The sequence below is a fragment of the Triticum dicoccoides genome, chromosome 7A (assembly GCF_002162155.2).
Source record: "Triticum dicoccoides isolate Atlit2015 ecotype Zavitan chromosome 7A, WEW_v2.0, whole genome shotgun sequence".
Taxonomy (NCBI): domain Eukaryota; kingdom Viridiplantae; phylum Streptophyta; class Magnoliopsida; order Poales; family Poaceae; genus Triticum; species Triticum dicoccoides.
In genome coordinates, this window is record NC_041392.1 from 200407128 (window position 1) to 200418268 (window position 11141).

At 44.8% G+C, this 11141-nt stretch overlaps 1 pseudogene; it reads left to right on the top strand.

Annotated features, from left to right (window-relative positions):
* Positions 1 to 2491: 2491 nt before the first annotated feature.
* Positions 2492 to 8201, top strand: LOC119330259 (annotated as a pseudogene).
* Positions 8202 to 11141: the final 2940 nt, after the last annotated feature.

An 11141-nucleotide genomic window follows, 5' to 3' on the forward strand; every position in this document is an offset into this window, starting at 1 on the left:
GGAGCTGGTTCCCCTCCCACTTCAGCCCATGGGGACCTCCGGGATAGGTGGCCCCACCCGGTGGACCCCCGGGACCCTTCCGGTGGTCCCGGTACAATACCGATTACCCCCGAAACTTTCCCGATGGCCGAAAATTAACTTCCTATATATAAATCTTCACCTCCGGACCATTCCGAAACTCCTCGTGATGTTCGGGATCTCATCCGGGACTCCGAACAACTTTCGGGGTACCATATAATAATATCTCAACAACCCTAGCGTCACCGAACCTTAAGTGTGTAGACCCTACGGGTTCGGGAGACACGCAGACATGACCGAGACGACTCTCCGGTCAATAACCAACAGCGGGATCTGGATACCCATGTTGGCTCCCACATGCTCCTCGAGGATCTCATCGGATGAACCACGATGTCGAGGATTCAATCAATCCCGTATACAATTCCCTTTATCAATCGGTACGTTACTTGCCCGAGACTCGATCGTCGGTATCCCAATACCTCGTTCAATCTCGTTACCGGCAAGTCACTTTACTCGTACCGTAATGCATGATCCTGTGATCAACCACTTGGTCACATTGAGCTCATTATGATGATGCATTACCGAGTGGACCCAGAGATACCTCTCCATCATACGGAGTGACAAATCCCAGTCTTGATTCGTGCCAACCCAACAGACACTTTCGGAGATACCCGTAGTGCACCTTTATAGTCACCCAGTTACGTTGTGACGTTTGGTACACCCAAAGCACTCCTACGGTATCCGGGAGTTGCACAATCTCATGGTCTAAGGAAATGATACTTGACATTCGGAAAAGCTATAGCAAACGAACTACACGATCTTCAAGCTATGCTTAGGATTGGGTCTTGTCCATCACATCATTCTCCTAATGATGTGATCCCGTTATCAATGACATCCAATGTCCATAGTCAGGAAACCATGACTATCTTTTGATCAACGAGCTAGTCAACTAGAGGCTCACTAGGGACGTGTTGTGGTCTATGTATTCACACATGTATTACGATTTCCGGATAACACAATTATAGCATGAACAATATACAATTATCATGAACAAAGAAATATAATAATAACCATTTTATTATTGCCTCCAGGGCATATTTCCAACATAACCATCTGAGCTTAACGCTCAGTTTGCATTCAATGCATTATTATTGGGTAAATTTTGAGAATAATATACCACGCAAAATGACATGCAGTTAGAGCATCTACAGCCGAGCACCCCAAACCGGCCTCAAATGCCCAGGTGGCCCGCCCGATCGCTGACTGGTCACGAAAAATTAATCCAGATGGGCGCCTCGAACGGGTCTCAAACGCCCGGGCTGACTGGCACCCCACATATCCATCCCAAATATGGGGCGGATATGGGGGCGCTAGGGCGCGCCCGCCACATAGGACTGACGATGGGGTCCCACGCGGAAACGCCCGAAAACTTAGTGTCCGACTAACGCCTCCTCCTCCGTCGTCGTGTGAACGCCGCATGGTGCCACTTCGGCTCGCCGCACGAGGCCAAATCCGGCTAATTAACCGACCGTCGTCCCCCAACCCTAGCCCATCCACCTCCTCCCTCTCTACGCCGCCACTTAAGCCCGTCCGCCTCCTCTCCCTGCTCTCCCACGCTCTCCGACGTTGCCATGGTCCGGTGCAAGATCATGACGTACACTATGCTGACACTAGAGCGCCGGTGGCAGATCGCGGAGGAGATCGAGGCGAGGTGCGCCGCCCGCATTGCTGTTGGTCTGCCTTTGAACTCGCGGGAGCAGGAGGAGGAGGAGGAGCAGGAGCCGAAGGACAAGGAGGAAGAGCAGCTACCGGAGCCGATGAAGGTGGCAGATCCGGAGGAGGAAGTGACGGATCCAGAGGAGGAGGAGGCGGAGCAGCCTGCTCGAGGGTTCACCATGCACGAGGCGGAGGTGGAGTTCGCCGTCGCCCAAGCCGTGGAGATGGCGAAGCATCAGGCCATCCTGGAGTCCATCCAGGATGAGGCATATGTGGAGGCCAATCAACAGTTCCTTTGGCAGGAGCAGGCAGCGTCCGACGCGCTCTTCGCCAAACTTGACGCGAAGATATAGGAGGAGGCCGAGCGGAGCCGGACACGAAGATTGCCGCCCATGTACCCGGAGTCGGGCACGAAGATTGCCACATCTCTGGCGAGGAGTAGCTACGTAGTACGTAGGTTTTTAAATTTGCATGCTTTTGTATAAATTTGAGAATTTAGTATGAGATGTCTGGATGTAGTTGTGTTAATTTGAGGAGTGCCCGGTCATTACGTGCGGAAACGCCTGAGCGCGTCGATTTGTCATATGCAGCTGTAGATGATCTTATGTATTTCCATTTAATACGGTGCAAAGACATGACCAAATATAAATATGGGCATACGAATTCGAAATAGAATAGAACAATTTCCAAATCCTAGTTGTTTTAGAAATACTAAAACAAAAACGTCCCTCAAAAAGGAAAAGAAAAAACGTTCAGTTCTGTCTGTATCGGCCAGACCTCTCCTCTCGGGTATCGGCGCCGTCTCGACCTTTCGCACCGCCTAATTCCCAAACCCGGCGCCGCCGTGTCACCCCTTCCCCTACGCCCACGGTCGCGCCTCCAGGCCTCGTCCTAAAGCGCGCCAGGCCGAATTCTTCTCCCCCTCCCACCCCCCTCTGCCCGATTGGCCTGGCGTGGAGATACACCCCCGCGGATTTTCTCTTCTTGGTAACGAAGACCTAACTTGCTTTGGACATTCTATTTTTTTCCTAACGTTTTCTTTTGATGCGAGCAACCGAATCTTAACACGGGGTTATGAAATTGATGTGTTGAATTATAGGACTATTGTGGAACTGCTCTAGAAAGTTTCTGGTGATGGTGGTCCGTTTATGTTTCATGTGTTGTTGATTATCGCTGTCGCGCTTGCAGGCCCTGAGACATGTCTCATTATCAGGAGCACAATGTTGAGGACATGGAGGATGATTGCGACATGGATAATCCGGTAGATGACATGGATGGTGAAGATTACCTAGGGCCGGAGGCTAGGGACGACTCTGATGAGGAGGATGACGAGGATGCCGAAGCGGTGTGTATCTGTCTGTCGATTTTTGTTAATTTGATTGTGTAGGCTTTTCAGTATTCTTTAGCTAATTTACTCCGGTTGTTGACTTGTGCCGTCGTATTAAGCAATGAAGGGATAACTAGGCAGTTGAAATTGTTGACTTGCTGCTATGTTAAGTTTGGAATTAGTGTGACACCACACTTTCAAAGGATAGCTACATGCCTACACAACCTTGAAGCCTCATTTTGCATTCAGTTGCCCTATACATTTTCCATGGTCCCCTTCCTGTATAACTTGGGTGTTTCTTAAACTGCGTTTTCCTATCTTTTCTCTCTTTGCTTGCTGAACTTTCATAAAATTTGTTATGGTACATATCAGTGCATTCCAATGAGTTAGGAAAAACAATCCAATAGTTTTTACCTTTTAAGTTCTTATTTATCTTTTGAGCCACCAGAGCTAAGATACATATGATTCAGTTTGTATCTGGAAGACTAAATGAAACTTTGTTTGACTATTCCCATTGCTTGTATAGTCACTGGAATGCTCTAAAAGAAATAATTGTTGCTTTAGAATAAGGCATCCGACACATCATCTGAAGAAGCAAGACGTGGAAAAGACATTCAAGGAATACCATGGGATCGCCTGGAACTTACCAGAGAAGGATACAGGGAGACAAGATTATTACAGTACAAAAATTACGAGAATGTACCTAATTCTGCAGAAACAGCAATGAAGGTATGCCTTTCAAATAAGTTAATTTGTGTGGGAGAAAATATTCTGACATTGTGATTGGCACTTCTGTAAAACAGGCATGCAAATCTACTGAGAAAGACGGAACATATTATGAGTTCAGGCGAAATACTAGATCAGTAAAATCTACTATTCTACATTTTCAGGTGAGTTCCTATAAGTCCTTGTTTAGTAAGTACTCCTTCCATCCCATAATATAAGAGTGTTTTTTTATAAATCCTGCATTTCAATAAAGATGGTTTATTATAAAAGTATTACCAGAGAAATTTTTATTTGAACGTTTAAACTATCAGACACTAGAAACTTTTTCAAAAGATTAAATGGCGCATTTTTTCAATTGCAACGTGTCTGCAGTTTTATCTAAATGTTCATACACGAAATTATGTTGTAACAATGTAACATTTATACCTAACTACTGTATTACACAGGAAGTGCCCAGTCATAAAAAATTCGATCTATATTTGCCCCTGTAATTATTTATTTACCATTTAGATGGCAGTGGAGAGGCTATCGAGAAACTTTTTAAATCGTAACCAACTTGCTCTCTACTTCTCTTCAGTTCACTATTATCACTTGTGATGTATGTGCAATGTTTGTGTCTACCAATTTAGCTCATAACACTACATTTGTGTTTGTACAATACCTATTTCTGTTAGTAGTTAGCTAGAACAGGTCAATTCTGTAGTTCTTCAGGGGCTTACCATCTGATGGGAAGGGGGAACAGTCCTACCTGCTACCTGTCACTGGCACGGTGGCACCTGATAGCCATCTTTATGACCATGTCTGCCTCTTATTGCAGATAGATGCGTTTATAAAGAATTAATTGAAGGGGTGCCTAGAGTATCTTTGATTATTAATGTATCTTATTGTGCCTATGATTGTATTTTCTATGCCAAGATGAATCGACTGTGTGAAAATAAAGTCCACCGAGAACTCCCATGGAATTTCGGGTTCTATTTGGCTTGGTTCAATCGGTCTATTAACCACCCTGCTTATTATTATTTGAGGATATTATTCACATAATGGTTTAACCTGTTCAAAGACTTGTCTGTTCCATCATTCTGCATGTATTTTTGTTTCAATTGGTTAAAAGAAATGTGGAGGCTGCTTGTTGTCAGTCTTAATTGATGCTCCTTTATTTTTCTTCTGATACATTGATGTTAAATAAGAAATTAATCAAGTTAATCTATGCCTGCAGCTGAGAAATTTAGTATGGGCTACATCTAAGCATGATGCTTACCTAATATCGCATTACTCGGTGCTACACTGGTCAGCCTTGAGTGGTGTGGACACAGAAATTATGAATGTCGAAGGGCATATCGCACCAAGTGAGGTAGTGTCTATAGTTACTAAATTTTCATCCTAGGTTGCAGTTTCATTTCTTGCTCTACCTCTATTAATGATATTTTATTATTTCATTGCAGAAACATCCAGGAAGTTTATTAGAAGGGTTTTCTCAGACTCAAGTTAGTACGCTGGCAGTCAAGGATAATTTGCTAGTAGCTGGTGGTTTCCAAGGAGAGCTAATATGCAAAGTAGGATCACTTTATCACTTTGTTTTTGCACTGACCCTAATTTTTTGGGGGAGTTCTATCTCGCAATTGACTGGGAGAACCCAAACTTGTGGATAGCTGCATCTTGCCACGACAATCATCTTACCCTGCCCATTCCACAGTACCTTACCAGTGACCATCATCTGTGTTTCTCCTGCCTCACCGACCCACCCACCCTACAATTTCCCTACCCCACCGGCCCATCTTTCATGTGGCCAACTGGCCATCGGTAGCACCTTTGTCACCTTAGTGTGTCTGCACCCCTCCCCCTGTTCACTTGCTTCATGACCTCGGCACTGACTTCTCCCTCTTGTGCATAGTTCTCGTGAAGCTGCAGGCACCTGACAGAACCTCCTTGTGCAGTCTGAAGGTCTTCTTGACTGCAATGCCCCTGTTGCTGATCCCATGGCTTGCATTCTGTGGATACGAATTGTCCGCAGGCATTTATCTTTATAGTTCCCTTAAATTTGTCACTATCTGCTACTCCCTCCGCCCCGAATTACTTGTCGCATTCTAGATACATCCATTTCTGCGACAAGTAATTCAGGGCGGAGGGAGTATTTGTTATATATCTGAACCCACTCTCTTAGTATTAGCTTGTAGCATATGATGAGGTTCCATTTTCCCTGAAAAAAAATGATGAGGTTCCATTTTTCTTATGGAAACATGACAAGGTTCCATTGCCTCTCTTGTTTGCTGGTGGGGATGCGTGTGAATGTGCTGTTAGCTATTTTCTCGCCTGGTTGCTAGTGCACCTCCTATTCAGTTAAATTGATGCTGTTCATTTACAAATTCAGTGGGCAAGTAACAACATATTACATTTATTTCGAACTTGAGTATGCTGAATATATTTGTGAGCTCTTGACACTGATAGTTTTCTGATGTTAACCTTGGTCAATGTGATGCAGAACCTGGACCAAGAAGGAATAAGCTTTTGCTGCAGGACAACATATGATGATAATGCAATCACCAATGCAGTGGAGATATTCAACACCTCTAGGTAAATGTTATGCTCGGCTGTTAAAGATTCAATCTTGCTGAACATTCTTAAAAGATTAAGAAACTAGCTGGACTGTAGCCACAAGATTACTCTTCCCTAGAACTTATTTCATCAGAATGTTGGAACGAGCTCATATCAATAGCTGCTGCCAAGAATTCTTTTGAAAGTGAAATTAATATTAATGTTTTTCTCTGGTCCATAATTTCTTCAGTGGCGCTGTTCACTTCATTGCATCTATTAACGACTCCGGTGTAAGAGAATATGATATGGAAAGATACCAGTTATGTAAGCATTTCCGCTTTGATTGGCCAGTGAATGTAAGTTCTGTTATTCACATTTTCATTTACTTTTTTTTGGTATTCCATACTTTATCTAGAGCAATACTTCTATACTATCATTTCTAACAAGCTCCAGCTTTTATTTGTCTTCATGAAATGGTTTCCTAAACCTAACTTGATGTGTATAAACTAAATCTTTTGAACTGAACGATCAAACCTAGAGTCTGCCAACAGTTGAGGCAACCAAAGTGTACTCGAAGAAATCTAATCCAATCAGAACACTCAATTAAAGGAAATGATTAAATATTGATAGTGCTTATAAGTCTTGGTGCCGAATGTGCTCCTTCCATTACTGGCTCTTCTGGCTGACCGCCACCATAAGGCCCATGGTGCTTGACCCTGGAATCCAACTATACGTTTGTCAATTTCAGTGCCAACTGCTAAACCATCACTTTGTTTTTTTTCCACATCTTCTCTTATTATATCTGGACAATATTCTATTAATTTCTTGTCTGTCACTTGTAACATTTAGGATAACTGTTGAATTTACATTTTAGTTTCAATGACTGATCCTTCTATTGGCGCAGCACACGTCTTTGAGCCCTGATGGGAAGCTTGTTCTCGTTGTCGGGGATGACCCAGATGCTTTGCTTATTGATGCTAATTCAGGAAAGGTAAATCAAACATGCACATTTGTTAGGTTTAAAGCATTTTGCGAGTGCCTCTCTATGCATTTGAAAATATAAAATTAAATGTTTTGTATCTGGACACAGACTATTCATTCTATGAAAGGTCACTTGGATTTCTCATTTGCATCGGCTTGGAGCCCGATGGCCGGACATTTGCCACTGGCAATCAAGACAGGACATGCCGGGTTTGGGATGCCAGAAATCTCTCGCAGTCTCTCCATGTCTTGAGGGGTAACCTTGGTGCTATAAGATCTATTCGCTACACATCAGATGGTCAGTTCCTGACGATGGCGGAGCCGGCAGACTTTGTCCACATCTTTGATGTCAAAAGTGATTATAACAAGAGGCAAGAGCTGGATTTCTTTGGTGAGATATCTGGCATGTCTTTCAGCCCTGACACGGACACGCTCTTCGTTGGTGTTTGGGACAGGACCTACGGCAGCCTACTTCAGTATGGCCGCCTCTATAACTACTCATACCTTGACTCGCTGTTCTAAGGTCAATGCAAACAAGTGTTGGTGGGGCCTCTTGTGTGTCACTTCTGCCGATTTTCGTCGGCGCCGACTATTAGGTACTCCATAATCAGATTTATGTTATAGATTGGTCATTCTTTAATAATTCCTGTATCCTGTTTTATGTGTACAAAAGAAATGTATACAGATATAGCTTTGCTTTGAGGTAGGAGTTGTAAGTTATGTTTCTAGGGCTAGTTTGCTCCATGAATTTGGATGTAAACTTTTACCTGAGATGTGTACCGTGAACATCTCCTACTGCATTGACCGAAACCGGTATGCTTCGGTGGTATGTGCTATGCCGCAGTTGTGTGGAGCAGTTTGGATTGTATAATTGAGCCGTTATACACCTGTTTGTGAATCCTATGCACCTGAGAAGTTTGTCTCCACTATCTTATTTATCCTAACATTCAACTTATCCACCTCATCAAATGCGCAATGTCAGCAAAACAACTGCATGTTCCCACGTCATTGACTGAGCTCATTTTATTTATGAGAGCACTATTCGAGGTGGGTGATCTTCTCCCCGTTTTCTCCATAGCAGTGCGTCCATTTTTCTTTTTAAACACCTCTCCATATATCAATTAATTTAAAATGTGATTACAATCGTTCATTGCAGGTGGCCAGGTGTCATGCAGGGCGGGAAACTATTAAAAAGAGAACTACCTGATCTATTATCAAAACTAAAACTAAATTTAGCAATCATATGAGCCGCTGAATTGGCCCTTCTATTTATTTTGGACAACTTGAAATTTCTCAGAAGTCTGATAATGCCAAGCGCTTCCTTCTTGAGGTCAATGAGCGGTTATCTGTCAAAACTTTCATTTGCAAGAAAAGAAGGCACAAACACACCACCAGTTAAAAAAAATAGGCATGTTAAGAGAAATACCGACATATAGCCCAGCAAGCCATGCCTGAAGTTCCGCTTCATCCACACCAAAACATATAAGCCAATAAAGTCCCAAGATGAGACAATGAGATCACCACTATAGTTTCTAGCCACCACCCCAACGCTCGCATCACTTAAACTCTCCACAAAACTTGCATCAACATTGATGCTCGCATCACTTAAACTCTCCACAAAACGTGCATCAACATTGATCTTGATATCGTTAGAAGGAGACGGTTGCCACACCTCTTTGGATCTCACCACGGTGTTTCTTGGACCAAAACCCGCCACCACCTCCTTTCCTTTGTTATTGGTGACTACCTCATTAGTATCCTGACATGACATGAAGGAAGACCAGTAGCTTTCCAGAAATATAGCGGAGCCTGTGATAGTTTCTTTTTTTCTTCCCAGAAATCAAGTCATTCCTCAAGTGTCAAGCTCTCCAGAAAAGAAACAAAATGTGCTCCCTTTGAGAACAGCTTAACTATAGTCTAATAAAATAAGTAACCAGCCTGAGAATAAGCCTCTTCCCCTGACAAATTCCAAATGTCTCTCAATGCCAGCGGAGTGCAGGAGCCTTGGGGCAAGAAACAAGAGCGTGAAAAGTGATCTCATCCTCAACCCCATGGTAGAGCAAGTACAAATGATAGTTTGATGATGTAAAACTCTATTAACCTAAACCATCATGCTATCAGATGCTGCAAGCCATCCAAAAATTCTAATCTTTTATGGGATATTGGCCTTCCAAATGATATCACACAACCTCCTTTCGCCGTCAATAGATTGCCCAATATTTTCTTTCCGATCCTTAAGCTTTAATGCCAGATTGTATGCACTCTTCACTGAAAACAATCAATTCTTTTCAAAATGCCAAGCAGTGAAATAACCATCCTCCGAGGATTGAATCCGCAACTTTAAGATCTCTTCCGCATCATGAGGATAAAAAAGATGTCTAACAATCTTTCTGTCCCAATCCCTAGGATCGCTCTTGAATAACTCTGAAACCCATTTGAGTCGTCCAATTTTCTCACCCTCCTCGACCCTAGTCGACTAGGATCATGTAACCTAGACCACGGTACCCATATAAGACGGGGCTAGACTAGTTAGTTTGTTCTTCATGTCAAGTATCTATTCCTAAGACCATGCAAAGAGAGCCTTGGCTCAGTGGTTGGGCATGCGGTTTTGTAGCCTAACGACTCGAGTTCAATTGCTAGAATTGACAGGTGATGCACAGGGTTTTCCCCCCATTTATTGAGGATCAAGTTTGATGTGTGATGGAACCATTCATCAAAAAATATATTGATACTCATTTTATAAAATTTATGAGGACCATGTTTATCTTGGTACTCCTACTAAAATGACCGTATGCATCCCTAGTTGGTGCAGAGGCCGGGGAAGTGAAATTCTCCCCCAATAGAGAAATGGAAATTGTCTTCTGTAAAATCAATCAGATGACCTTTTAGGATGTGGAGAGAGATGAGGGACGGGGCAATGCGGGCGACGCCACAGGCGACGCCGGGGGAGACTTCTCCCACCGGTGATCGGCGGGTAGGAGGCCGATTCTGGGCGTTATGCGACGACCCGGCGATGCGGAAGACGAGGATGGGGACTCCGGCGGCGAGGAGTCTCCGACGAGTTCACCGACGCCATCCGATGCGATTTGCGAGGCATTCCATGTTGGTTACTCTGAGAAGGATGTGGCGAGGCTCGTCGACTTGGCGATCCCCCTCGATGATCCGGCCCGACAGGGACTTGACGACGACGCCGTTGAGGTTGTTCGGCGGGTTGTTCATCGTCGTACGTCGGCATGGGCGATCCGGCCATGGCGAGGACCTCTTCCAAAGGTATGTCTTCATAAACCTACTTTTTCTGATTACTTCGAGGCCAGGGCGTGGAAATTAGTCCAAAGAAAGAAGAAAATGAAGTCGTCGTCGGCGGCGGCGGTGACCGGCGGATCGGCTGAGATCCGAGCCACTAGGATCCAGCATTTGAATTTTCTTTTAGGCCTGGGTGGGCTCGAACAGAGTGGTGTGGATCTGGGCTGGATTGAGGATGGGTATGAGGCCCAGTACCTGGCGAATCAGAGTGGGCTGGGGTTAGCTGGGTATGATGCTCAGGCTAACCCTGACTCCACGTCTGCCGACGCCATAGGCCCTTGCATGCGATCGAGTGATCGTAGATCATTTTGCCCCGAGCTGCTGCCGTCGCTGCGCCCTAGGGTTCGTCGCCGCGGGGGAACCTCGGGGTTTGCCAAGTGTGGTCCGGGTCGGGCTACTCGTATCCCTCCTCTCGTGATGGCGGGACGGGGTGGTTCGGCCACGACCGGTCTGAAGATTCCGGTGGGCGCCGGGGCGGCACCGGCCGACCGAGGTGGTGGAGTTCCACAGGGTCAGAGGCCTGTGCTGCCGGCGGGAC